Here is a 25646-nt window from a genome sequence, read left to right as displayed (position 1 = left end):
CATTCGCCTGCGTTTTGCGTCCGCCAACAGTGGTATTACTATGCCGCAAAAAATTTACCTCTAAAACCCTCTTTTAAAAATTGGTGATCAACTTCACCGGAACACGTAGTATAGAGCCAGAATAGAACGCATGTGGAGAAGAGCAGAGCTGCCGGTATAATTTAGCTCACAGACCGACTAATGGAGCAGCAATACCAAGTTCTGCTGCAGGCTATAGATATCCAATTCGTAATAAGAAAAATGTGCCCTGCGCGCCATGAAGTCTGTAGGCAAATCCAGAGGGAAGTTTCGCAGTTACGCCATCCGGTACGCTGCCCATCACTCAGTTACCCGGATGAGAACTTTTCGCCGGCGGCGGACACTGTCGAAGTTCGTTACGTGCTGGAACAATTGTTGCATAATTTTCTGGACACCATCAGAACAGCAAAATCGCTGAACGCTTCGAGATGCCACAGTTCTTGTCAGCCCAGTGCTCGATGGGGTACAGAACAATAATATATCAGTTTTGCAATTGCAGCGTCTGCCAGTATACTTAGTGCACTTCTGCGTATATCCAGGGTACAAAACAATTTATATACTCGCTTAATGAGCGCATAGTCAAGAGGGAAAATGAACACCGAAATAAACAGTCAACGAAACACAACGAGGGGCTTCTGTACGTGCTTAATGAGCACGGAGTATACAGAGAAAATTAACAGCGAAGTAAACTGTCGATAACGTCAATATTGCAAAGTTAAGAGATCAGAAGCGGGCGGAGTGGGTGATAGAGCAAACGCGGGTTAATGATATCCTAGTTGCAATCAAATGTAAGAAGTATGCTTGGGCAGGGCATGTAATGCGAAGGAAAGATAACCGTTGGTCCTTAAGGGTAACGGAGTGGATTCCAAGAGAAGGCAAGCGTAGCAGAGGGCGGCAGAAAGTTAGGTGGGCAGATCAGATTAAGAAATTTCCGGGAATACGATGGCCGCAACTGGTGCAGGACAGGGTTAATTGGAGAGACATGGGAGAGGACTTTGCCCTGCAGTGGGTGTAGTCAGGCTGATGATGATGATGATGATATAATATTAAACGTTATTATGACACCTGCCTCAACCCCCCCCCCCCCCCCGCTTCCCTTCCAGATCACCGGACATCTTGTTCTTCCCTTCCGGCCCTATTCCGTTGCTCCCTGGATATCGGACTGGGCGCTCTTGGCTCGCTTCCGTTTGCTGCCTTTTCGAGCGACCCTCAGGGGAGACTGCAGCTGCCACTTTTCCGCCGCGAAGTCATGCATCGTGTTGGCCGGCTGCAGCTCCGTCGTCTCCGGCAGCGCCAACGCCATCACTCCGAAGAAGAGCAACACCGCGGCCGCCACGGCGTACAGCAAGCCCTTCATGTCCTCCGACTGAATCTGGTTGAGGAAGGGCGCTAAGACGGCGCCCATGCGTCCGCAGGTGTAGCTGAGGGCGAGCCCTGCTCCGCGAACCACCGTCGGGTACAGCTCGGCCGTCAGGATGAACAGGGCGATGGCGCAGAGGTCGAACACCAGCATCCAGATCACGACGACGACCGCCAGGACGTAGCCGGGAGCGCGAAGCGTGTGCGCAGTGGCCAGTGCTGCGGCCAGGGCGGCCAGGGTGATCATGCTGAGGGTGAGGGCCCTGCGCCGCCCGGCGTACGTGATGCAGAGTACGTTGACGATGATCCCAGGCACCTTGAGCAGGACCAGCGCGATCTGTGCCTCATGGTTGGAGAGCATGACTTGGCCCGTTAGCAGTTTGTAGTAGACGGCGAGCGTGACGAACCAGCACCCGAAGGTGACCAAGGACCGCTGTCGTAGGGACTGGTTCCGCACCAGCTCGGTCACGTGCACGTCTGCGATTGTGAAGTGTTGGAAGGGATGTTTTGGGGTCAGCAGACCGCCCTCGAGGACCGCGAGGGTTCGAGACAGTCTACACGCCTTCGGTACACTTTACCCATGATATCGACTTAATACGTACCGTAGCGTCTAGTTGCGGACACCTAGATGACTGTCACAACCCAGCACGGATTGGCAAGGGGCTGATGCGTGAGCTCTTGGCGTGTTATCGGTCCTACATTCTATTTTTCGTCATGAACATGAAACTGATTTCGCCTTGAAACTTGGCGCTGTGATTTGTAATGCCATCGCAAGAAATGTAGGGGATATTTAAGCCCCGCTTTAAAGATATGACTTAATAGAGCTAATGTCTTAATGTCCATGTATCTGGAATTGGTCACTCACAAGTTTACAATCATAGGCCCCTGGGAGCCCTCACACCAGTCCTTCCATAATGATGTAGCGGTTAAGGAATGGGCACTGCGCTGCGAAGGCAGGCGTTCCAATGGTCGGGATTGTGTGACCCAAGTTTTTCTGCCCGAGAAACCTCTCGCGATCAATCAGTGATTTAACAGCTACCTGTCACAGTTGTCAGTTTGCTCGCAACCCGGTCGGAAGGCTGCGATGACGTCATAAGGCCATGTGACCTCGGTGGCCCACTTAGGTTGCTTCTCCGGCGGGGCCACCCTATTTTTATTGCGAAGCAATACTACTTTCAATTTCAGCTCCTCGCGTGGCGATGCCGCGGTAGCTACAATTGACCTTGAGTGGTGCGCCTAGCGGTGTGACGTCGCAGCTGCAAGTGCAGGGCTCCAACTTGTGCCGTCGCGAGGCGAGACCGCGCGTGGTGGCTGCTGCCTAACTCCTGCGCCCGCCGCGCGCAGCGCTGATTGGATTGGATTGGATTGGATTAGATTATATTAGATTAGATTGGATTGGATTTAATTGCATAACCGATGCATCACCACAAGTCTAACCACAAGCATCACCAGCAGCTACACTACCAGCTGAACCCTGACGTAGCTACGGATATTGCTTTCGTAGTTACCGGGCTTAACCAAGCTAAGCCACAGCCATTTTTCGCTGACTACGATGACAACGCCGACGGCGGATTTTCTGGATAACGGAGCCTTTGGCGCTATCGCGTTGATACAACTGACTACCGTGCTTAGAAGGCAAGGACGAGCACCTTGAGGCCCCGAGAAGATGTCAGAGGTTCCGCTGTCTTGCTGGTGATCGTGCTGTCGTTTGAGCTCAACCCTCAGCGCAGACAGGCGATGCTTGAAGTCGTCGGGGTCGACGTTGTTGACGCGCGCCGCCCAAGACAGCACCTTCTCTGCGCGTCGCGTGTTCAGCACAGCGAAGAGCCAGCACGGCGATTCTTCCATCAGATAAACGCCCAGAACCAGGCCGCAAGTTGGCACCATGAACACGATCTGGACGGCCTTCCAGTCGGAGACCATGTCGTACACGACAGCCCGGTAGATGGTGGCCAGAAGCGAGCCGCCGGCTGAGGCCAAGCCGCAGAAAAGAGCCCGATGCGGCGTATCGGTCACCTCAAACAGCATCATAGTGGACGTGACGAGGACGCTGGCGGCCGCGGCGGACAGGAGGGCGCGGAGAGCGGCGAAGGCGACCAAGGTCTTGGCGAAAGCCGCTCCTATGCCGGCGAACATGAGCAGGAACACCCAGATGCACAGAACGGGGCGCCTTCCGATCCTGTCAGCCGCGATTCCTGCAAATGGTGTGGCAACCACTCCTCCAAACATGTAGGCAGCTATCAGGGCCGTCATAATCCAATGACGCTCACAGACAATGTTCCACTCCCGGATGATCGAGTTGACCGGCATTCCAGAGGCGGCATCTACCTCGAAGTCCCAACCGGCGTCGCAGGGAATCGTTCTCCGGTCTTCAACGCCGTCTTCTTCCTCGGAAGGGAGCGGCGGCTCGTACCGAAGACATTTGTGGCGCGTCACGCCGTCCGACTCGAGTGGCACGCTGGTGTTCCTCCATATCTCCGCGGACACGTGGGCGTACTCTGCTGGCGGCCGGCACCAGTGGTCCGCGGGCCGCGCCAGGCTGTTTATCCCCGCTGCGTGCAGCACGGTTGTGAAGAAGGCCAGCGTCGTGCAGAGCAGAACGAGCCTCTGGAACCAGCCGTGTCCGAAGATGAGGATGTGGTCCAGTGGCGACGTGAGCGCGGTGGAGGTGGTTGCTGTAACGGGGGCGGTGACCATGGTGCCAACCTCCTGCGGAGCTTCGGGCACCTGCAGTGGCATCGGCGGAGGTGCGGAAGGTCGGCGGCCTGAGCGCCGACTTTTCTTCGTCGAGTGAGCTTCCCTTTCAACGTTGGCCATATCCGGTCGCAGGAGAGGCGGTGTTCGAATGTCTGGACGTCTCGGTCCGGTGAATAGGAACCGATTGCAATTATGGCGACGCCTCCGATGAGATCAGCCTTGCTCGTGAGCATGCGCAGCTCTTCGTTTCTTCTTTCTTCGCTCCAGGCTTTGGATGCGCGAAACTCGCGGAGACAGGCCGTAGGTAAGCTGTCGATTTAAAAGCCTCAAAAGGCGGCTGAGAGAAAGGACAAGCACGAACGCTAGCTGAACACTGAAGTTTTATTCAGCGTCCATGACTGTTAGCTCCGGAAAACAAATGATGTTTCAGGGCCCGTACGGGTCTCTTTTTCGCAATGGCTGCAGATGGACGAAGGTGGTGACTTATGTATAATGCAGGTGGCGTAATGAGCATGCGTAAATCTAAGGAAGATTACCCCGCGTTCGGTTCAGAACGATCGTTTGGATAAGAAGTGATTCTAGAAGTAGGCGGGAAGATAAATACTTCTCGCGATGACTGAGGCGTTGCCCCAATCGATGGTATGTGATGCAATTTGACAGTGTTTAGTCGGTGCATTTTTTTTTCATGTAGCGTTTGACGGCGTGATTTTGATGTTGTTTCAAGCGCCTAATGAAATTTCCTGATTCGCCGATGTATGAAGCGTTGCTGTAGATGCTGGGAATTTTGTACACTACTGCGGGAAATCTGCTTCGTTCAACCGGGTCTTTCACTCTGACAAGTTTTTGCTTCAGTTTACTTGGTGGCACGCGGGCGACGTGTACAATGTAGTCCTTCAAGACCCTAGATAAGGCATCGCTGACTCCTAGAGCGTAACGACGCCACACGTTTTGAACCGAACGGGGGGTAATCTTCATGAGATATACTCATGCTCATTACGCCACCTGCACCGTACATAAGTCACTCACCTTCGTCTATCCGCTGCCATTGTGAACAAGGGACCCGTACGGGCCCCGAAACGTAATTTGTTTTTCACTGGTTGCGGCACTCGGCTGCTGGCCCGAAAGACGCGGGTTCGATCCCGGCCGCGGCGGCTGAATTTCGATGGAGGCGAAATTCCACAGGCCCGTGTACTGTGCGATGTCAGTGCACGCTAAAGAACCCCAGGTGGTCGAAATTTCCTGAGGCCTTCACTACAGCGTCCCTCATACCCTGAGTTGCTTTGGCACGGTAAATCCCAATAAACCAAACCTCTTTTCTTTTTAGAGCGCAGCTCTTTGGCGTCCGTTCCTGGGTTTCGCGTCGTCGTCGGCGTCGGCCTCGTAACCAGCTCCGCCCCCAATGTCACGCTTTTCAATTGGTCGAAATGCTCGTGACGTCACACTGCGCGAATTTCAAATGGAGCCAATTGTACTTTGGCTAGTAACCATGCAACCAATCAAAGGGATCGTATAGTGATGCTGCAACTAAGTTGGACTGAGTTTAGTTAATTGCTTAATTAATCAATTAGCCTAATTAATATAGAGGAGAATGAAGAGGTCAGAAGAAAAGAAAAGAAAGACGCGCGCCGCAGCGACAACAGCGTCCGCGGAAGGAGACGCTGCTGAAAAAAACATAAGTACGAAGCCGCGTTCCCTCCACCACCACGCACTTCCCCACTCAGTAAGACGTTGCTCGTTTCATATATACGTTGTGTCGAACATCCTAGACAGTTCCAACAATTGACAGGTTAATGACAGAACACGATGGATAGAAATACAATAATATAAATATGAAATAGCCTAATTAACCTTTCTAGTTAGACCGCATAAATCAATAAAACCGAGAACGAAATTGGTCGAGTTGGGGAATCGAACCAGGGTCTCCGGAGTGCGATACGAGCACGCTAGCCACTCCGTAATGCCAGCTGAATGGTTTGGAATGAACAAAGGCGCGTCTAGCTAATACGGCGTCTTCGTTCACTCCCATCTTCCCCCTTTCCCTTACGGCGAGGTGCAGGTGTCCACCCAGATATGCGAGAGCACGACCTACTGTGTGCGAGAGAGATACATTTCCTTTCCTCAAAAAATAAATTTACCGTCCAGCAAGGCGTACAGCCGAATTGGCGATGGCGTTCTGTGGACTCCCTGGCAGCGTTGCAAGACGCTGTCGCGTTCCACTCTTACAGGCGAAGCTTAACATGTTAACCACACATCAGTAACACACGCAGACAGCCAATGGACGCGTCATTCGCTGGCAGCACTTGATTCATCATTCACAACCACATTCTTAACGTACGCTCCCTTGCCGCACATGCCAAGGACGTACACCACGATCACATTCTGCGCCATTCCTCTGTACTTTGCTTTGCTGAAACCTGGATGGATCCCGAAGAGCCTCTTGAAATCATAGATTTCCTATACTGCTGTGGTGCTCGCAGAGACCACAACAGAGCGGCGGGAGTCGCTATCTACTTGCGCACAGGTCTCTCTGCAATACCAGTCGAAATGTTTGGCACGTCACATGAAGTTGGCGAACTGTGCGCCGCAAAGTTGCCCAACGGCTTGCTGGTAGTAGCTGCCTACTTCGCCCCTACCGCACTCACGAAAGACGTCGTGCACTTCCTGCAACTCGCATTAACCGTCCATCGATCCACACCGATGTTAGTAGTGGGGGACTTTAATGTTGACATAAAGACAAACAGCAATTTCCTAACACTTATGCGGGAGAACATCCCGTTCCTCTCACTCGTAACGCGTCCCACGGCTGTGACAACCTCGCGAGGCACTTGTATAGATCTCGTCTTTGAGAATCAAGCATTGGTGTACCAATTCGAACATATATCACTCTATTTCTCCGACCACAAAGCTTCCTTCATGACTGTTAAGAACTGTTAGTGGAGTCTTTTTAAAGGAATACGTGTGAAAAATAATAAAAAAATTCTGTGATAGCGCATACATGTGTTGCTCGATTTCTTTGCCTCAATCTATCGAAAAGGTGAAACAGCTTATTTGCTGCGCTCAAATTTCGCATTAGGAAGTAACGTAATCGTCGGTAACTTTTTTTTGGCACTCGCTCCTCTTTTGTGCTATTATTACTCCGAAGTAGAAACCTTTACCGAAATCTTGCTTTTACCCGACCACATCTTTCACGTATACAGCGTTTACCTCGACGAATTGTCCCTCTCTAACTTTTAGCCTTCTCTGACTGTCGATGATGATAATAACGTAAATCATTTATTTGGTCCAATAAGAAGCTTGCCTCGTCCATTCTTGCACTTCTTGTAAATAAAGGTAGATAATACACATTTCACACCATCACGTCAGCAAGGACCCATAGGTGGAGCACTGCGGTGGTGCGCTACACCTGTCGTACGCGAAGCGAAACACTCCGACGCCCGCTCTCTTGCTCATGCTCGCGGCGTGCGTCCATGCTCGCGGTGTCCGTCCGCGCGCTGTAATCGTGCCAACTGTGGCCCCTCCTACCCGCAGCGGCGCAACCTCCTCCGTAACTTTCTTTCCTCAAATTCATTTTGTTCATTACGGGCCCTCTTTCTGTTTCTTCTTTCACTCCTACTTCCTCCCTTCCTCTGCAAGCGCATGACGGGTGTCCACCGAGATATGCGAGACAGTTACTGCGTAAATTCCTTTCCTCAAATAGAATTTTAATTTTCTTCACTACGGCCCCTCTTTGTCTTTCTTCTTTCACTCCCACTTCCTCCCTTACTTCCTCCCACTTCCTCCCCGCGCCTAGAGGTTCGGGAAAGCGGCAGTCGGTTGACCACAAGGCTTTCTCCAAGCACACTAGAATTTCCAAGGTGGCTTCGGTATTTCTTTTTTACGCAGTTGGGCGTGTGTGATTAATGAGCATCACGACGAATCCGAGCTCTTGCCTAACGTGAAGTTTTTAATCGTGAGAAGCGAAGTGTTATGTCATGGGGTTTTCCAAACAACTGCAGAGATTCCTCGAAATCTGAACTCATAGTCTTCCGTCAACGCAATAATCAGGACACCATCAACATCCGCGTTGACAACGCGCCCATCAAGGAGGTTCAAACCCTCAAGATACTAGGTCTGTACAAAAATAACAGCGGCAACCACCTCCTCACCCTCCAGAAACTACGTCTCGTGAGCGAGCAAGTCGCCAGGATGATCGCCAGGATAACAACGCGGAAATCAGGGATGCGAGAAGAAGATACTCTGCGACTGGTGCAGGCTTTCGTCGTAAGCCGCGTCGTCTACGCAGCACCCTACCTCCGCCTCAAGAAGCGTGACATCAGGAACCTAGACGTCATAATCAGAACAGCCTACAAGAAGGCACTGGGCCTCCCTCTTGCGGCATCGACGGACCGGCTCTTACGACCGGGAGTGCACAACACGATAGACGAGCTAATAGAGGCACACCTCACGGCGCAGGTAGTACGGCTGTCCACTAGTCGGACTGGCCGACAAGTCCTCACTGATTTAAACATCAATTGCCCCCGACAGCTAGACGCTAAAAACGACATTCCAGCCTCATGGAGAGGACAATTCAAGGCAGCTCCACTACCCAGGAATATGCAACCCGATTTTCACCATTCAAGACGGCAAGCACTAGCTGAAGCTATGAAAAGGCACTGCGGCGGGCTCGAGGGCGTGTTCTATGTCGATGCTGCGGGTCCCGAGCAGGGAGTGACTGCCGTCGCGGTAGTGCACCGAAATAAAACAATGAACGGGCTAGTACTGGCTAGCCAGGACATACTGGCTGCGGAAGAAGCGGCGATTGCTCTAGCTGCAAAACACACTAGATCGGGATACATTCTTACAGATTCACAGACAGCGTATCGCAATTACCTCAGGGGCAGGATCTCACCACTAGCAGCTAAAATCCTGCAAGATAGCTACACCCGTGGCTACCAACCCACACACATACACTTAATATGGGTACCAGGTCACCAGGGAATCCCAGGGAACGAGAGCGCACATGCCTCAGCCCGAGCATTTCTCCCTCGGGCACCCATTTCGGATGTCGTGGAACCTCCTACCCCACTACTAACTTACAATGACATACTTCAGCACTGACATACTTCACCGCTGCTCCCCTGCGCAGACAACGGCAGTCGCTGCACTCAGTGCTCACGTTCGTCGTCCTGCAAACTTGTAGAAATGCGTTTCCGGGGATCTCTGCAGTTGTTCGAACATCTCATCTCATCACAGTTCGTTTCTCACGACTAAAAACTACACGTTAGGCAAGAGCTCCGATTCGTCGCGATGCTCATTAAGCACACACGCTCAACTGCGTAAAAAAGCGAAAGAGTGGGCGTCAGAGTGTTTCGCTTCGCGTACGACAGGTATAGAGCACCACCAGAATGCTCCATAGAATCGTCCTTGGTGTGATGGGGGTGTGTTGGTGGAAATGAGTGTTATCTACCTCTATTTACAAGAAGTGCAAGAATGTGCGAATGCCCAGCTAACGAGATGTGTGCACCAGGCATCGTGAACACGTTCGAACGAAGAATATAGTGGTAATTGTAGTGTAGGTGACTTAAACGGGCACCTAAGCGAGAAAGATAACCACACTGACACGAATGGGCAGCTGCTGCTGCAGCTAGCCGGTGATATTCACTTGGTGACCGTCAAATTACTCCCGTCGTAAAGGTCAGGGCACCTGATGGGCCCGTGGCAGTGCTACATACCTCCACCGATTACGCCCTGCTTCCGCATCGCATCATCGTCAGCCTGCAGAAGATGGACACTGACGAGAGCGCTGCATAGTCTTGGCTGTGGCCACAACAGGACTCGAATTAACTTCATGCTGCTGTGGTAGATACACTGGCCTTTCACAGCGAAGGAAAGCTGGCATGTACCTGCCGAGTAGGGCCGCCGAGAAAGTTACGGAGGACTTCGAGAACAGCCCTCACCGATTTGCGGTCAGAGTGTACGACGCATATGTGCTGGCACTGTACGCACTGTCATGCTGACTGGCATGGCCCGGGGACAGACGGCCTACGCGGAATCCAGCGAATCCATGGTGGAATAATGAGCTTGAGACAGCGTCCGCCTGATCCCATCACCCTTTCCCTCCGAATTTAAGAACAATAAAGTTTTCAACAGCAGAAGCATGGCGAGTACGCCGCGATGCCAACCGCGAACACCGTAGGGTTCCGAGAGGCGGACGCAGAGTCATACATGGCTGCATGGCACCGGTACCTGGCCTTCAAACACCAGGCACACAGGCTAGTGCAGGCCAAACTTGTAGAGCACCACCTTCGACTCATAAAGCCCACCAGAGCAGAGGGGCAGTCTGCCGCGCAAAAGTACTGTAGATAAGTCGGCTCCTAGGACAGACGTCATCAAACCCCCTTCCTGCTCACGGATGTAGAAATGTCCAGCCAGTCACCTTGGTAATGACATATCACCCCAATACATCGCTAAGCTTTACGCATACCTATCCCCAACCCCAGCCAATGGAAAGTCGTGTTGTCCAGTTCTGACTTGGATGACCAGCGCAAGCTTGGTTGGATGACTTGGATGACCCTGGCCTGTGGGCCCCTCCCGGACTAGGCAAGCTTCTTATTGGACCAAATAAATGTTTCACGTTATTATAATCATCGACAGTTACAGAGGGCTAACAGTTAGACAGGGACAATTCGTCAGGGTAAATGCTGTATACGTGAGAGATATGGTCGGGTAAAAGCAAGAAGATTTCGGTAAAGGTCTCCACTTCTGAGTCATAATAGCAGAAAAAAGGAGCGCTCGTCAAAAAAGAAAAAAGGAAAAACAAATGACGTTTCGAGACCCGTACAGGTCCCGTGTTCACAATGGCAGCGGATAGACGAAGTTGGGTGACATGTACGGAGCAGGTGGCGTAATGAGAATGCGTAAATCTCAGGAGCATTACCCCGCGTTCGGTTCAAAACATGTGGTGTCGTTACGCTCAAGGAGTCAGCGAGGCCTTAGCTAGGGTCTTCAAGGACTACAATGTCCAGATCGCCCACGTGCCACCAAGTAAACTGAAGCAATTGATTGATTGATTAAAAACATCTTTATTTCTTCAATATTCTCGGAACATGTGGGTGGGCCGCCTAGTCCGATAGTCCACTGGCTGCTGCTGCTGCGCTGGCCCTCCCCACCAGTCAGTGCTGACGGTCAGGATCATCGCTGAGCAGAATAGCAAAAACTTGTCAGAGTGAAAGACCCGGTTGAACGAAGCAGATTTACCGGAGTGGTGTACAAAATTCCCTGCATGTACTGCAACGCTTCATACATCGGCGAATCAGGAAATTTCATTAGGCGCTTGAAACAACATCAAAATCACGTCAAAAAAGGCCACACGAAAGAAAATGCCTCGGCTAAACACTATCAAATTGCATCACATACCATTGATTGGGACAAAGCCTCAGTCACCGCGAGTATTTATCTTCCCGCCTACTTCTAGAATCACTTCTTATCCGAACGACTCTTCTGAACCGAACGCGGGGTAATCTTCCTCAGATTTACACATGCTCATTACGCCACCTGCACCGTACATAAGTCACCACCTTCGTCCATCCGCTGCCATTGTGAACAAAGGACACGTACGGGTCCCGAAACAGCATTTGTTTTTCCTGTCTTTTTCTTTTTTGGCGAGTGCTCCTCTTTTTCCGATTTTTTCTAAAGGACTCGAAAAAGTTGTTAATATACGCATTGAAAGCTTTTCAAGAAAACATAACCTCATAACGGATCACCAGTTCGGTTTCAGAAAACACCGCTCCACAGAAGACGCTCTTTTAAGACAAAAAGAGGTCATTTTGGAAAATTTCGAGAAAAAACTTAAAACTTTAGGTATTTACTTAGATTTCAGCAAGGCATTTTACCGTGTAAATCATCCAATATTACTAGAAAAATTAGAGCACTATGGATTTCGGGGTATTTCACTAAGCTCATTCGGTCATACTTGACTGGCCGGCATAAATAGGTTGAGATAAACCGAAATAAAACGCACTTACAAGAAATTCAATCGGGTGTCCCACAGGGAAGCATTTTAGGACCCATTCGTTTTCTTTTCTACATCAAGGATATTGTGGAAATTTACAGAGATTGCACAACTGTCATATATGCAGACGATTCCACAGTATTGATATCTAGACAAAACTTAGAAGAAATAAAAACAGATGCCAGTTTATTCTGTAACAATCTACAGGAATGGTGCCGAAAAAATATCCTGATACTAAATGAATCCCAAAGAAAATGTATTCTTTTTTGTGCACCCGGAGTCCTACCTGGAATATCTCCCACCATTACTTTCGGTCCGTATACATTTGGGCTGGAAACGTGTGTGAAAACGCTTGGCGTGTTCTTTTCCGAGCACATGTCCTGGAACGAGCATGTTCAACATCTGTCGACAAAGATAAGTAAGATTGTAGGTACAATAAACAAACACCGTCACACCCTCCCACTAGCTACAAGAAAGCTCTTATATAATGCACTTTTCTATCCACAACTCCGCTACTGTATACTGCTTTGGGAAAATACCACCAAGTCAAACATCAATAAACTTGCCTTAATACAAAAAAGGGTAATCCGCATTATTGAAAACACATCATTTTTAGAACACACAGGACCCCTTTTTCTCAAACATTGCATTCTAAACGTGGAAGATATGACTCTTATAACCTGTTAAGTAAGTACAAGAATGCAATACAAGGAAAATCTGAGACATTTCTGACCTTAGCTGGACTACAAAAAACAACAAATACCTATTCATTTCGCCATCAGTCACCATGGCTCATTCCATTTTCCCGTACAATGTACGAAAAACAACGCCTAAAACACGTCATACCGCATGCGCTCAATGAACTGGATGAAAAACAAATAGACATTCTGCAAATGTCGCACAAGGGAATTTTTAAAATTTTTGTTTAACCTGTACCGCGGATTTTTTAAAAATCTTGTTTCAAGTGTCTATTTTGTTCATTATTCTCCACGTGACAATTTACAATTGACTGCTCTTTTCAGAGGACTGTTTTATCAATTTTTGTAAAACTATGTGCTGTGCAAGTGCTTGCTGTCTGGGTGGCGGGAGCTTTGTCAAGCTGCAACTAAGCAGCTTTTTCTTCCGTCGCCTTTTTGCTCAAGCAAAATAAAGAAACTTCTTCTTCTTCTTCTTCTTCTTTTCTGATATTATGTTCCATCCTCGCCAGATGGGATTCCGCCCAACCCTCGACTACTTCTGAGTCATATGCTTCGCTCAGCTGATTTCATTTGATTTATTTCATTTATTTTTACCCTCAAGGCCCGAGGGCATTGAAGAGGGGAGTGGTTGTATACAGGGGCTTAGTACAAGGCGTTTGATTTCTAATTATACAGTGATAGCTAAGGCGGAACAAAAACGCTGATGGTCGATGATGGAGGCTGTACTCCATCATCGAGGCTGTACTTGGCCAATCCCCCCACGTGGGTATGTGCCATTATAGAGAGGTGAAGAAGAAGAAGAAGAAGAAGAAGAAGAAGAAGAAGAAGAAGAAGAAGAAGAAGAAGAAGAAGAAGAAGAAGAAGAAGAAGAAGAAGAAGAAGAAGAAGAAGAAGAAGAAGAAGAAGAAGAAGAAGAAGAAGAAGAAGAAGAAGAAGAAGAAGAAGAAGAAGAAGAAGAAGAAGAAGAAGAAGAAGAAGAAGAAGAGGCTGTACTTCCGGGAAGGTGGTTCCAGTCCTTTGCTGTTCGTGGAAGGAAAGACTCAGCTGCGGATTTTGTTTTAAAGAAAGGAATGCCGATTTTATGCGCATGATCAACTCGTGATGAAACATATGACGGAGGAAGTATAAGATCGCGGTGCAGTCTGGGGTTATGATACATTATTTTATGAATTAAGCAAAGGCGAGCGTGCTTTCGACGGCTAGCAAGAGATGGTAACTGTAATGTATTCTTCATAGAGGTTACGCTAGCGGTACGGTTATAGTTCTGAAGGATGAAACGTGCCGAGTTCTTCTGAATTATTTCGAGGGAACTGATCAGGTTTTCCGTGAAGGGATCCCAAATGGACGCAGCATATTCCAACTTACTACGAACGACAGATTTATAGAGGAGAAGTTTCAAGGAAGTGGGGACAGAGAAAAAGTTACGGCGAAGGTAGCCGAGGGCATGGTTGGCGTTGTTAATCATTGAATTGATGTGAAAAGACCAAGTTAGATCACTTGTTATGTGAACGCCTAAATAACGGTATGAAGACACTTGTTCTAGTTCGATGTTATCTAGATGATAAGAGGTGGGGTGTGTAGAAATGCGTGACACACGTAGTACTTTACATTTGGTTTTGTTTAGTTCCATTGACCACATTTTACACCACTCAAGAATTCCATTAATGTCTTTTTGCAAAAGAGGAGTGTCGTTAGAGTCGTTAATTTCACGAAATATTACGCAGTCATCTGCAAATAAATGAATGTGGGAGGTAACAGAAATAGGAAGGTCATTAATATATATCAGGAATAAAAGGGGTCCAAGGACAGACCCCTGTGGGACCCCAGAATGCACGGAAGTGAATGGAGAACAAATGTTATTAGCCATTACAAACTGTGTTCTATTACAAAGTAAATATTCTTACCATGCTAAAACATTTGGGAGAAGATTTAGCTTGCTTAGTTTAAAAAGAAGTAGTTTGCGACTAACCTTTTCGAAAGCCTTGGCGAAGTCTAGGGAGATACAGTCCGCGCATGAACGACGATCCAGAATAGTGTGAAGTTTGTGCGTGAAGGTAAGTAACTGCGTCTCGCACGAGAATGATTTGCGAAAGCCGTGTTGAGCGTCAGTGAAGAAGGAGTTAGATTCGAGAAAGGTAACTAAGTTAGTGTATAGAATGTGCTAAAAAATTTTGCATGGTATGCTGGTTAGTGATATTGGGCGGTAATTAAGAGGGGAATTACTACTACCTGATTTGTGCAACGGAACCACCTTCCCGATCGTCAAGTCCGCTGCAAGCACTGACGTCTCAAGTGACTGCTGGAAAATTTTGGAAAGGATGATTGAGGAATAAAGTTTGGTACTCTTCAAGGCCATGGGACCGGGGAAAACAATCATATACGCTGAATAAAACTTCATCGTTCAGCTAGCGTTCGTGTTTGTCCTTTCTCTCAGCCGCGTTTTGAGGCTTTTAAAGCGAGAGCTTACCTACGGCGTGTCTCCGCGAGTTTCGCGCATCCAAAGCCTGGAGCGAAGAAAGAAGAAACGAAGAGCTCCGCATGCTCACGAGCAAGGCTCATCTCATCGGATGCGTCGCCATAATTCCAATCGGTTCCTATCCACCGGACAGAGACGTCCAGACAATCGAACACCGCCTCTCCTGCGACTGGATATGGCCGACGTTGAAAGGGAAACTCACTCGACGAAGAAAAGTCGGCGCTCAGGCCGCCGACCTTCCGCACCTCCGCCGTTGCCACTGCAGGTGCCCGAAGCTCCGCAGGAGGTTGGCACCATGGTCACCGCCCCCGTTACAGCAACCACCTCCACCGTGCTCACGTCGCCACTGGACCACATCCTCATCTTCGGACACGGCTGGTTCCAGAGGCTCGTTCTGCTCTGCACGACGCTGGCCTTCTTCACAACCGTGCTGCACGCAGCGGGGATCAACAGCCTGGCGCGGCCCGCGGACCACTGGTGCCGGCCGCCAGCAGAGTACGCCCACGTGTCCGCGGAGATATGGAGGAACACTAGCGTGCCACTCGAGTCTGACGGCGTGACGCGCCACAAATGTCTTCGGTACGAGCCGCCGCTCCCTTCCGAGGAAGAAGACGGCGTTGAAGACCGGAGAACTATTCCCTGCGACGCCGGTTGGGACTTCGAGGTAGATGCCGCCTCTGGAATGCCGGTCAACTCTATCATCCGGGAGTGGAACATCGTCTGTGAGCGTCATTGGATTATGACGGCCCTGATAGCCGCCTACATGTTTGGAGGAGTGGTTGCTACACCATTTGCAGGAATCGCGGCTGACAGGATCGGAAGGCGCCCCGTTCTGTGCATCTGGGTGTTCTTGCTCATGTTCGCCGGCATAGGAGCGGCCTTCGCCAAGACCTTAGTCGCCTTCGCCGCTCTCCGCGCCCTCCTGTCCGCCGCGGCCGCCAGCGTCCTCGTCACGTCCACTATGATGCTGTTTGAGGTGACCGATACGCCACATCGGGCCCTTTTTTGCGGCTTCGCCTCAGCCGGCGGCTCGCTTCTGGCCTCCATCTACCGGGCTGTCGTGCACGACATGGTCTCCGACTGGAAGGCCGTCCAGATCGTGTTCATGGTGCCAACTTGCGGCCTGGTTCTGGGCGTTTATCTGATGGAAGAATCGCCGTGCTGGCTCTTCGCTGTGCTGAACACGCGACGCGCAGAGAAGGTGCTGTCTTGGGCGGCGCGCGTCAACAACGTCGACCCCGACGACTTCAAGCATCGCCTGTCTGCGCTGAGGGTTGAGCTCAAACGACACCACGATCACCAGCAAGACACCGGAACCTCTGACATCTTCTCGGGGCCTCAAGGTGCTCGTCCTTGCCTTCTAAGCACGGTAGTCAGTTATATCAACGCGATAGCGCCAAAGGCCCCGTTATCCAGAAAACCCGCCGTCGACGATGTCGGCGTAGTGAGCGAAAAATGGCTGTGGCTTAGCTTGGTTAAGCCCGGTAATTGCGAAAGCAATATCCGTAGCTACGCCAGGGTTCAGCTGGTAGTGTAGCTGGTGGTGATGCTTGTGGTTAGAGTTGTGGTGATGCATCGGTTATACAATCCCATCCAGTCCAATTCAATCCAATGCAATCCAATCTAATCTTATCTAATCTAATCCAATCGATTCCAATGCAATCCAATCCGCGCGCGGCGGGCGCAGGAGTTAGGCAGCAGCCACCACGCGCGATCTCCGCTCGCGACGCCACAAGTTGGAGCCCTGCTCTTGCAGCTGCGACGTCACACCGCTAGGCGCACCGCTCAAGGTCAGTTGTAGCTACCGCGGCCTCGTCACGCGAGGAGCTAAAAGGGAAAGTAGTTTTGCTTCGGTATAAAAATAGGGTGGCCCCACCAGAGAAGCAACCTAGGTGGGCCACCGAGGTCACATGGCCTTATGACGTCATCGGAGCCTTCCCACCGGGTTGCGAGCTAACTGACAACTGTGACAGGTAGCTGTTAGATCAATGATCGATCGCGAGAGGTTTCTCGGGCAGAACAACTTGGGTCACACAAGCCCGACCATTGGAGCGCTTGCCTTCGCAGGGCAGTGCGCATTCCTTAACCGCTACATCATTGTGGAAGAACTGGTGTGAGCACTCCCAGGGGACTATGGATGCAAACATGAGAGTGACCGATTCCACATACCTGGACATTAAGGCATTAGCGCTCTCAAGTCATATCTTTAAAGCGGGGCTTAAATATCCATTACATTTATTGCGATGGCAATGCATTCATACAAGTCACAGCGCCAAGTTTCAAGGCGAAATCAGTTTCATCCCAAAAAATAGAATGTAGGACCGATAACACGCCAAGCGTTCACGCATCAGCCACTTGCCAATCCGTGCTGCGTTGTGACAGTCATCTGGGTGTCAGCTCATTGTGTGAGCTTGAATTAGACGCTACGGTGCGTATTAAGGCGATAGCATGAGTACGGTGTACCGAAGGCGTGTAGACTGTTTCGAACTCTCGCGGTCCTCGAGGGCTGTCTGCTGACCCCTAAAACAACCCTTCCAATACTTCATAATCGCAGACGTGTACGTGACCGAGCTTGTGCGGAACAAGTCCCTACGCCAGCGGTCCTTGGTCACCTTCGGGTGCTGGTTCGTCACGCTCGCCGTCTACTACAAACTGGTAACGGGCCAAGTAATGCTCTCCAACCATGAGGCACAGATCGCGCTGGTCCTGCTCAAGGTGCCCGCGATCATCGTCAACGTGCTCTGCATCACGTACGCCGGGCGGCGCAGGGCCCTCACCCTCAGCATGATCACCTTGGCCGTCCTGGCCGGAGCACTGGCCACTGCGCACACGGTTCGCGCTCCCGGCTACGTCCTGGCGGTCGTCGTCGTGGTCTGCATGCTGGTGTTGGACCTCTGCGCCATTGCCCTGTTCATCCTGACGGCCGAGCTGTACCCGACGGTGGTTCGCGGAGCAGGGCTTGCCCTCTGCTACACCTGCGGACGCATTGGCGCCGTCTTAGCGCCCTTCCTCAACGAGATTCAGTCGGCGGACATGAAGGGCTTGCTGTACGCCGTGGCGGCCGCGCTGTTGCTCTTCTTCGGAGTGATGGCGTTGGCGCTGCCGGAGACGACGGAGCTGCAGCCGGCCAACACGATGCATGACTTCGCGGCGGGAAAGTGGCAGCTGCAGTCTCCCTTGAGGGTCGCTCGAAAAGGCAGGAAACGGAAGCGAGCGAAGAGCGCCCAGTCCGATATCCAGAAAGCAGCCGAATAGGGCCGCAAGTAAAGAACAAAATGTGCGGTGATCTGGAAGGGAAGCGGGGGAAGGGGGGGTTGAGGCAGGAGGCCTAGTAACGTTTAATATTATATCATCATCATCATCATCAGCCTGACTACACCCACTGCAAGGCAAATGCCTCTCCCATGTCTCTCCAATTAACCCTGTCCTGCGCCAGTTGTGGCCCCCGTATTCCCGCAAATTTGTTAACCTCATCTGCCCACCTAACTTTCTGCCGCCCTCAGCTAGGCTTGCCTTCTCTTGGAACCCACTCCGTTACCCTTAAGGACCAACGGTTACCTTGCCTTCGCATTACATGCCCTGCCCAAGCCCACTTCTTATATTTCATTACAACTAGGATATCATTAACCCCCGTTTGCTCTATCACCCACTCCGCCCTCTTCTGATCTCTTAACGTTGCACCTATCATATAAATTAATCATATTGACGTTATAGACAGTTTACTTAGCTGTTAATTTTCTCTGTATACTCCGTGCTCATTAAGGTTATTAAGCTCCGTGCTCATTAAGCGCATACAGAAGCCCCTCGGTGTGTTTCGTAGACTGTTTATTCCGATGTTCATTTTCCCTCTAGACTATGCGCTCATTAAGCGCGTATATAAATTGTTTTGTACCCTGGATATACGCAGAAGTGCACTAGGTATACTGGCTGACGCTGCATTTGCAAAACTGATATTTTATTGATCGGTACCCCATCGAGCACCGGGCTGACAAGAACTGTGGCATCTCGAAGCGTTCATCGATTTTGCTGTTCTGATGGTGTCCAGAAAATTGTGCAACAATTGTTCCAGCACGTAACGAACTTCGACAGTGTCCGCCGCCGGCGAAAAGTTCTCATCCGGGTAACTGAGTGATGGGCACAGTGTACAGGATGGCGTAACTGCCAAACTTGCCTCGGGATTTGCCTACAGACTTCATGGCGCGCAGGGCACATTTTTCCTATTACGAATCGGATATCTATAGCCTGCAGCAGAACTCTGTGTTGCTGCTCCATTAGTCGGTCTGTGATCTAAATTATAGCGGCAGCTCTGCTCTTCTCCACATGTGTTCTATTCTGGCTATATATACGTGTTCCGGGGAAGTTGTTCACCAATTTTTAAAAGAGTGTTTTAGAGGTAAATTTTTTGTGGCATAGTAATACCAGTGTTGGCGGACGCTAAAAGCTGGGGAGTGATGTTACTAGCAAAGTGATTAAATTTATCCTTGTCTTTCACCTTAGTTATTACTGATAGGCACCTCATTGAAATTAGATATCTGTGGCTGGCCGTCAGTAATAGCATTATCAGTTCTTAGAATTTAGAAAATGCGATTACAGTCGCCGCTATAGCTCAGCTAATTTTTGATAACATCGTGCGAAAATACATGCACTTTTTCAACATATGCAGGAAAAGCGTCCCCTACAGTGCACGTAACTGATCGAACACTGCACAGCTCAACGACAAAAAGCCACCAGATTATCGCCGACCAATATCTGCTAATTCAGCATCGTTGATTCGCCACAAATTTGAACAAGATATTTTCCTTCCTGAAAGGTTAATTGCTGTCTACGTAGACGCAAGCACCCAAGCCTGTGTAGTAACGACAGCAATCTACTGCCCCTGCAGACCTGCCCTGAATAAACCTCTAGGATACAGCTTACTGAATTCCCTACGTCCTTTTGTGCTGAGCTCCTTGCAGTTCAAGCGGCACTCTGCTCCGTGGCCACCACAACAATGCTCGCTGCGGCCTGCGTTTTCATCCGCAGGGACATCCTTCAAGCAGTGCGGCTGCTACGATGTGTTAGCCGCTCCCCAGTAATATGTCAGGACATCCACCGGCCTGCGGCACGCATCCCAAAGCCAGTACGTATTGAGTGGGTCCCACAGGATTTTCGGACCTCTAAAATCCCGGGAGATTTAGCAACCCACATTGTGACTCCACGCTCATCATTGCCTCGGCTTCTTCTCGGGGCGGCAGAAAGTTAAATGGGCGGATGAGATTAAGAAGTCAGCTGGGATACGGTGGCCGCAACTGGCGAAAAACAGGGTTAATTGGAGGGACATGGGAGAGGCCTTTCTCCTACAGTGGGCGTAGCCAGGTTGATATTTTAGTATTATTATTACCGTCCTTTTATCAAGAGAGGAACACCTCTGGCTCCGCACACCTGCTCTAATCCCTCCGTGTGCGGTAACCCTCAACCGCGGTCTTAGCCGTGCAAAGGAGGTTGGGCTTCGGGGGATCCGGATCGGGCTTGCCCTCGCATTTGCCGTCACTAGGAAACGTCCTCAGTACCGAGATTTCTTTCCTCGGCCTGGGTGTCCGATGTGTAAACGCGAGGACATCGAAGGCGACATTCGCCACTTACTGTGGGACTGCACTGCTCTCAAGCCTACAAGGATCCGACAAATGAAGGTGGTGGTGAAAATATTTATTACGAATGAACAGGAGGTATGTTTGGATCAGCCCGTAAGGGACCGATCCTTACAAACACTAGGTGGAGGTCCCTAGTATGGGACCCCAGTGGCGGTTGCCGCCGCCCGGGCGCGCCCGACTAAGGCTTGTTGGGCAGAAGCGTTTGCGGGACGGCAGGCTGGAAACGCTGATTGGTCGATGGGATGCGCTTCTCCGTGACGTTTTTTGACTTCGCCCTCGTTCTCAACCGGACGTGGCGTCAGCGCGCCTTTCTCGACCTCTCCCTAGAGCGCCTGGGGAATCGCTAGGTGCACCCGCCGCGCCGCGCGTGCGTGGTGAGCGGGCATGCCGCATTCGTTTCGTGATCCTCGGCGCGCTCGTTTCGAGGCGTGTGCAGCTATGGCGTTCGTGCGTGGTGCGCTCGGCGGCGACAGCCAGCTGAAATTTCTGTGCAGTTTTTGCTTGCGGCTTTCGCCGTTTCCCCAGGAGCACGTGGCTAGTGTCGTGCTCGTATTTAAAGTTTTTGCCGCGGCACTACAAGGATCCGCATCAGGCGCGCTTTGAGGACCGCCGTTTGACAGCTACGCTGACGCGCTTGTCGGGGGTGCGCATTCTCAACCCTGAGGTAAGGACTGAACTACATTGTCGCAAGTTTTCTCGTGCATTGAGGACTCACCAAATTGCGGTGCTTGTAACGAAACTTTTTTTTTTTTTTGCAGCGTCGTTCCCTGGATATGCTTCTCGGAAGCCGATGTCATTGTTCGCCGCGGACGCTGGGCCTACTGCTCGCCGCCACGCCGCTGTAGGTTGACGTTGAAGAGCTGCTCCAAACGGCCCTTTTCAGGGCCGCTTCATTGCTTCCTGGAAGATTGCGGGCATCAATCTCGCGGCCGTGTTCCCTCTCTTTGTCGAAATCGGCGCCAGACATCAGAACCCGCGCTAGGCCTCGTTGCAGGGTTAAACGAGTGCAGTGTGGCTTTAGAGAAGTTATGACTTGCGCTTAGTCTATCTATATCATTCATTCAGTGCAGTGTGCCTTTGCTTCTTTAGCGACTTCTCACGCCTTGTCGAAATCGGATTTAAAGCTCACGCCACGCCTCGTTGAATGGGTTAACCGAGTGCAGCGCCTAGCTTTGTTTTTGTGTTCTAACCTGTAAGCAGTGCACCTTTCTTCGCTCCTTACTTTTGTTCTTTTCAGTCGTTTCCTGAATCCGTCGAAAGAGCCAGGCTTGCCGGATGGTTGTTCGCCGTGAATGGAACCACGAGGCGATCGCATCTGCATACACAGCACGACTTTGTTCCCTCGTGTTTTTTTTTTACCAAGGATTGCTTCGACAGCTCGTGCAAAACGAGGACTGCGCACGCCGTGTCGTCGCTGCTTAGTGAAGAGGCACAAAACGGATGTCGTCCTTACTAAAGGCCCTTCTCGGGGCCACCTCAGTGTTTCCTGGCAGACCACGCGCTTTCCGCCCTGTGCACATGTTCCCCTCATTTCCAATCATTTGTAAGTTGCATATCAATGAATTAATAAATCAGTCAATGCACTTTATTTACCAGAAAAATCTCGCTGGTCACCCTGGGCTAAAAGCTGTGCACACAGCTTGACAAGGCCCAGGGGACCATTAGATGACAGTTTTGAACGTAGGAAAAACAAGTTGGTACTTTAAAAGAACATGGAAAGTACACCAAACAATATAAGAGATAAACATTACAATCGCGCATTACAGTAAAGAAAAAGAAAACACTTTGACAGCAGACATACAGTATCAATTTACACTATAATACATACAAGAATCACGACATTCAGCATTATGGCACGAAATATAAGAACAGCACATAAAGCAAAAAAGAATGCAAGTTACAATAGTACAGATAGATTAGCTGTTTACATTTGCATATGCATAAAATTAGTCCTTGTCTCCTTGGGCCTCCTTCAAATCCTGCAGAAGGCTTGAATTTGCAACTGCTAATATCAAAGAAGATTTAGAAGAACTTCAGTTTGGGATACACGGTGCATAGTACTTGAGAAAACAAACAATAGCGCCTACAATGACACACACAGAAGAATAACTATGCAGCACAAGCGCTATCCTGCGCTCTACAGTATGGAACTGTGACTGAAAAATGAACCTTCACGTCAGTGAAATATGAGCCTTTAGGCTGTCTACAAATTGTTATTACAGAAAGAAAGAAATATTAGTGAATGTTGTGTGAGAGGCTTGCATATTACTCTGTTTATTTATTTATTTACCCCTCAAGGCCAGTGGCATTACACAGATGTTAGGGTGGGCTTGTCTAAAAGGAAAGTAAAATAATAGAGCCCGGCCCGCACCGCTTAGAGCACAACGGGCTAGTGGCATTACACAGGGGGAATGGTAAATATACTAAAACTGAGAGAAAAATACAGTTGATTACATGAACATTAAACAGCGCCTGAATATACAATGTTAGCTAGTGCTACGCGGAACTGCTCGTAATTTTCAGTGCCGGCAACTTCTGCGGTAAGGTGGTTCCAGTCGCATGAGGTTCGCGGCAGGAATGACTGCGAGCAGCATTTTCTGTTGCATGACATACTTCCAACTTTGTGATCATGATCAATGCGGCGGGATACAGAAATTGTACGGGGGATGAGGTGATCACGAAGAGCGGGATGATGGTACAGCTTGTGGAACAGGGTGATACGAAACACTTTTCTACGCGATGTCAGTTATGGGAGGCAGATATTAGACTTCATAGCTGTGCGGTTGTAGTTAACAAGGATTAAACGCACAGAGTTATTTTGCACCAGCTCAAGATCATTAATGAAGTCATGAGCAGGGTGCCATACACGTGTTGCATGCTCGAGTTTTTATCGTATTAGTGTTTGATAAAGCAGTAGTTTCAAATTGGAAGGAACGTTAAAGAAGTTGCGACGTAAGTAGCAAAGCATGCGATTAGCATTTTCAATTATGTTCTCGGTATGAAGAGACCAGTTAAGATAATAAGTAATGTGGACGCCGATGCACTTATATGATGAGGCTGATTCCAACGAAATGTTATCGATGTAGTAGTGAGGTGGGACGGAAGTTTTTCTAGATACACGCATGACTTTGCATTTGTTCATATATAGCTGCATTCACCATTCTTCGCACTGAAGTCAGTGGCGGTCTCGTCAAGTAGTCCCCTGCTTTGTACGTTCACCTTGTTAGCGGCTGTCTTATTTCACACAATTCCACGTTCTACACGTTGATAGGTATCGTGTTCCTGCCTTGGTGGTAGTGGTTTATTTTTTTAAAAAAAAGGAAGCAAAAGAGTGTTGCCGGCTGCGGCAATTGCTATCTAATATCTTAAGCACCCGAGCTGCAGCCGGCGGAAACGACAGGGAAAGGGAGAGGATAGTAAGGAGAAGTATAGAGGGGAGCGACAGCAAGAAAGGACAGGGGAGAGCTTTGTACACTATTTACAAAATACAAAAGTAATCAAGTTCCCGCCACCGTTGTCTTGCCATGCCGCCGGCGCGGCGGCGACGGCGGTGCCATTTACCTGCGGTTGCGGTGGCCAACAACCTCGTCGGCGGGAGGGGGGGGGGGGGGGAGCCACCCATTCATGTCTTTATCCCACCAGGGACACAGCGACGCAAGCGAGGGGACCATCCCTTTCTGGCTTGACAAGGAGCGCCGACCAGCCGCCTTGGGGACTGAGGGCAGAACAAATTAAGCCACTTCCCAGAACTGATAAATGAAGGCCGCTAACCCCACTGGTGAAATGTCCGGGCAGGTGCTTTGACCTTAGTGGACATGTCGTGGCAATTATCTCAGACGTCGACTCGTTTCCCCTGGTATCGAAATGAATATTGCTCGCGTAAACGTTAACATTCAAAGATTGAGTAATGGTATAACGTCTATACCTTTCGCCATTTATTTTTCAATAACAAAGCGCAAAAAAATTTTTGTGCAAATAAAATGAAAAATCGTTGTTTCTATTTTTTCTTTTTTTATATACAGCAGTCTGTCCGCTCCCCCTAAAACCACTCTCTGTGACCGCCACTGACTGAAGTAATGTAAGGTTGTTAGTGTTGGTTATTTCTCTAAAAATGACGCAAACATCAGCGAATAGGTGAATATGAGAATCCATAAGAGAGCGGGGATCATTAATGTTAGATCAGGAACAGTAGCTAGGGTCCAAGAACTGAACCTTGTGGAACTCCGGAAGACACCTCTGTAAAACAGGTGTTATAACCGTAAGCAATAACTAATTGTGAGCGATTAAGTAGACATTCAATCCATTTCAATAAGTTACAGTCAATATTAAGATGTTTTAGTTTGTGAGCCAAAAGGTTGTGACATACATCGTCGAAAGCCTTTGAAAAATTCAGAAATATACAGCCAGTTAGTGATGATAGGTCTAGAATACAGTGCAATGCATGTGTAAACTATATTAACTGTGTTTCGCAAGAGTAAAGTTTTCGAAAACAATGTTGCGCTGACATAAAAAGTTCTTCAATGAAAGGAAGTTAACAAGGTTGGTGAATATTATATGTTTGAACATTTTGGGTCAAGTATTGGTAAGGGATATGGGACGATAATTAATAGGGGATGCTTTGCTGCCGGATTTGTAGACTGTAACCACCTTTCCGATCTTCCACTCAGTAGCAGCGTTGACTGGTCAATGCTGGAAAAGTTTGGTTAGTATAATGGGCGAATAAGCTGCAGTGCTTTTTAAGTAACGCAGTCATAACCCGGAGCGGAATGAACACTGAG

General features: G+C 49.6%; 1 protein-coding gene and 2 pseudogenes across 3 annotated transcripts in view; 1 reads left to right on the top strand and 2 right to left on the bottom strand.

The window, feature by feature from the left end:
* The window catches only part of LOC149362718 (uncharacterized), a 143477-nt gene that overhangs the window by 105387 nt on the left and 12444 nt on the right, over positions 1–25646 (bottom strand). Inside the window, exon 3 of one of the 3 annotated variants that reach the window (XR_016289041.1) lies at positions 11686–12466. The exons of the other annotated variants lie outside the window; for them this stretch is intronic. The gene's annotated coding sequence lies outside the window, so the exon portion shown is untranslated. Of the gene's footprint in view, positions 1–11685; positions 12467–25646 lie in introns of those variants that run through there. 3 annotated transcript variants of the gene reach the window in all.
* LOC149362720 (beta-alanine transporter-like) lies at positions 1123–4395 on the bottom strand (annotated as a pseudogene).
* On the top strand, positions 15414–18524 carry LOC149362719 (beta-alanine transporter-like; annotated as a pseudogene).

This window comes from Amblyomma mixtum, chromosome 2 (genome assembly GCF_055824585.1).
Source record: "Amblyomma mixtum isolate Tamu chromosome 2, ASM5582458v1, whole genome shotgun sequence".
Taxonomy (NCBI): Eukaryota; Metazoa; Arthropoda; class Arachnida; order Ixodida; family Ixodidae; genus Amblyomma; species Amblyomma mixtum.
This window is presented reverse-complemented; position numbering and strand designations above follow the sequence as displayed.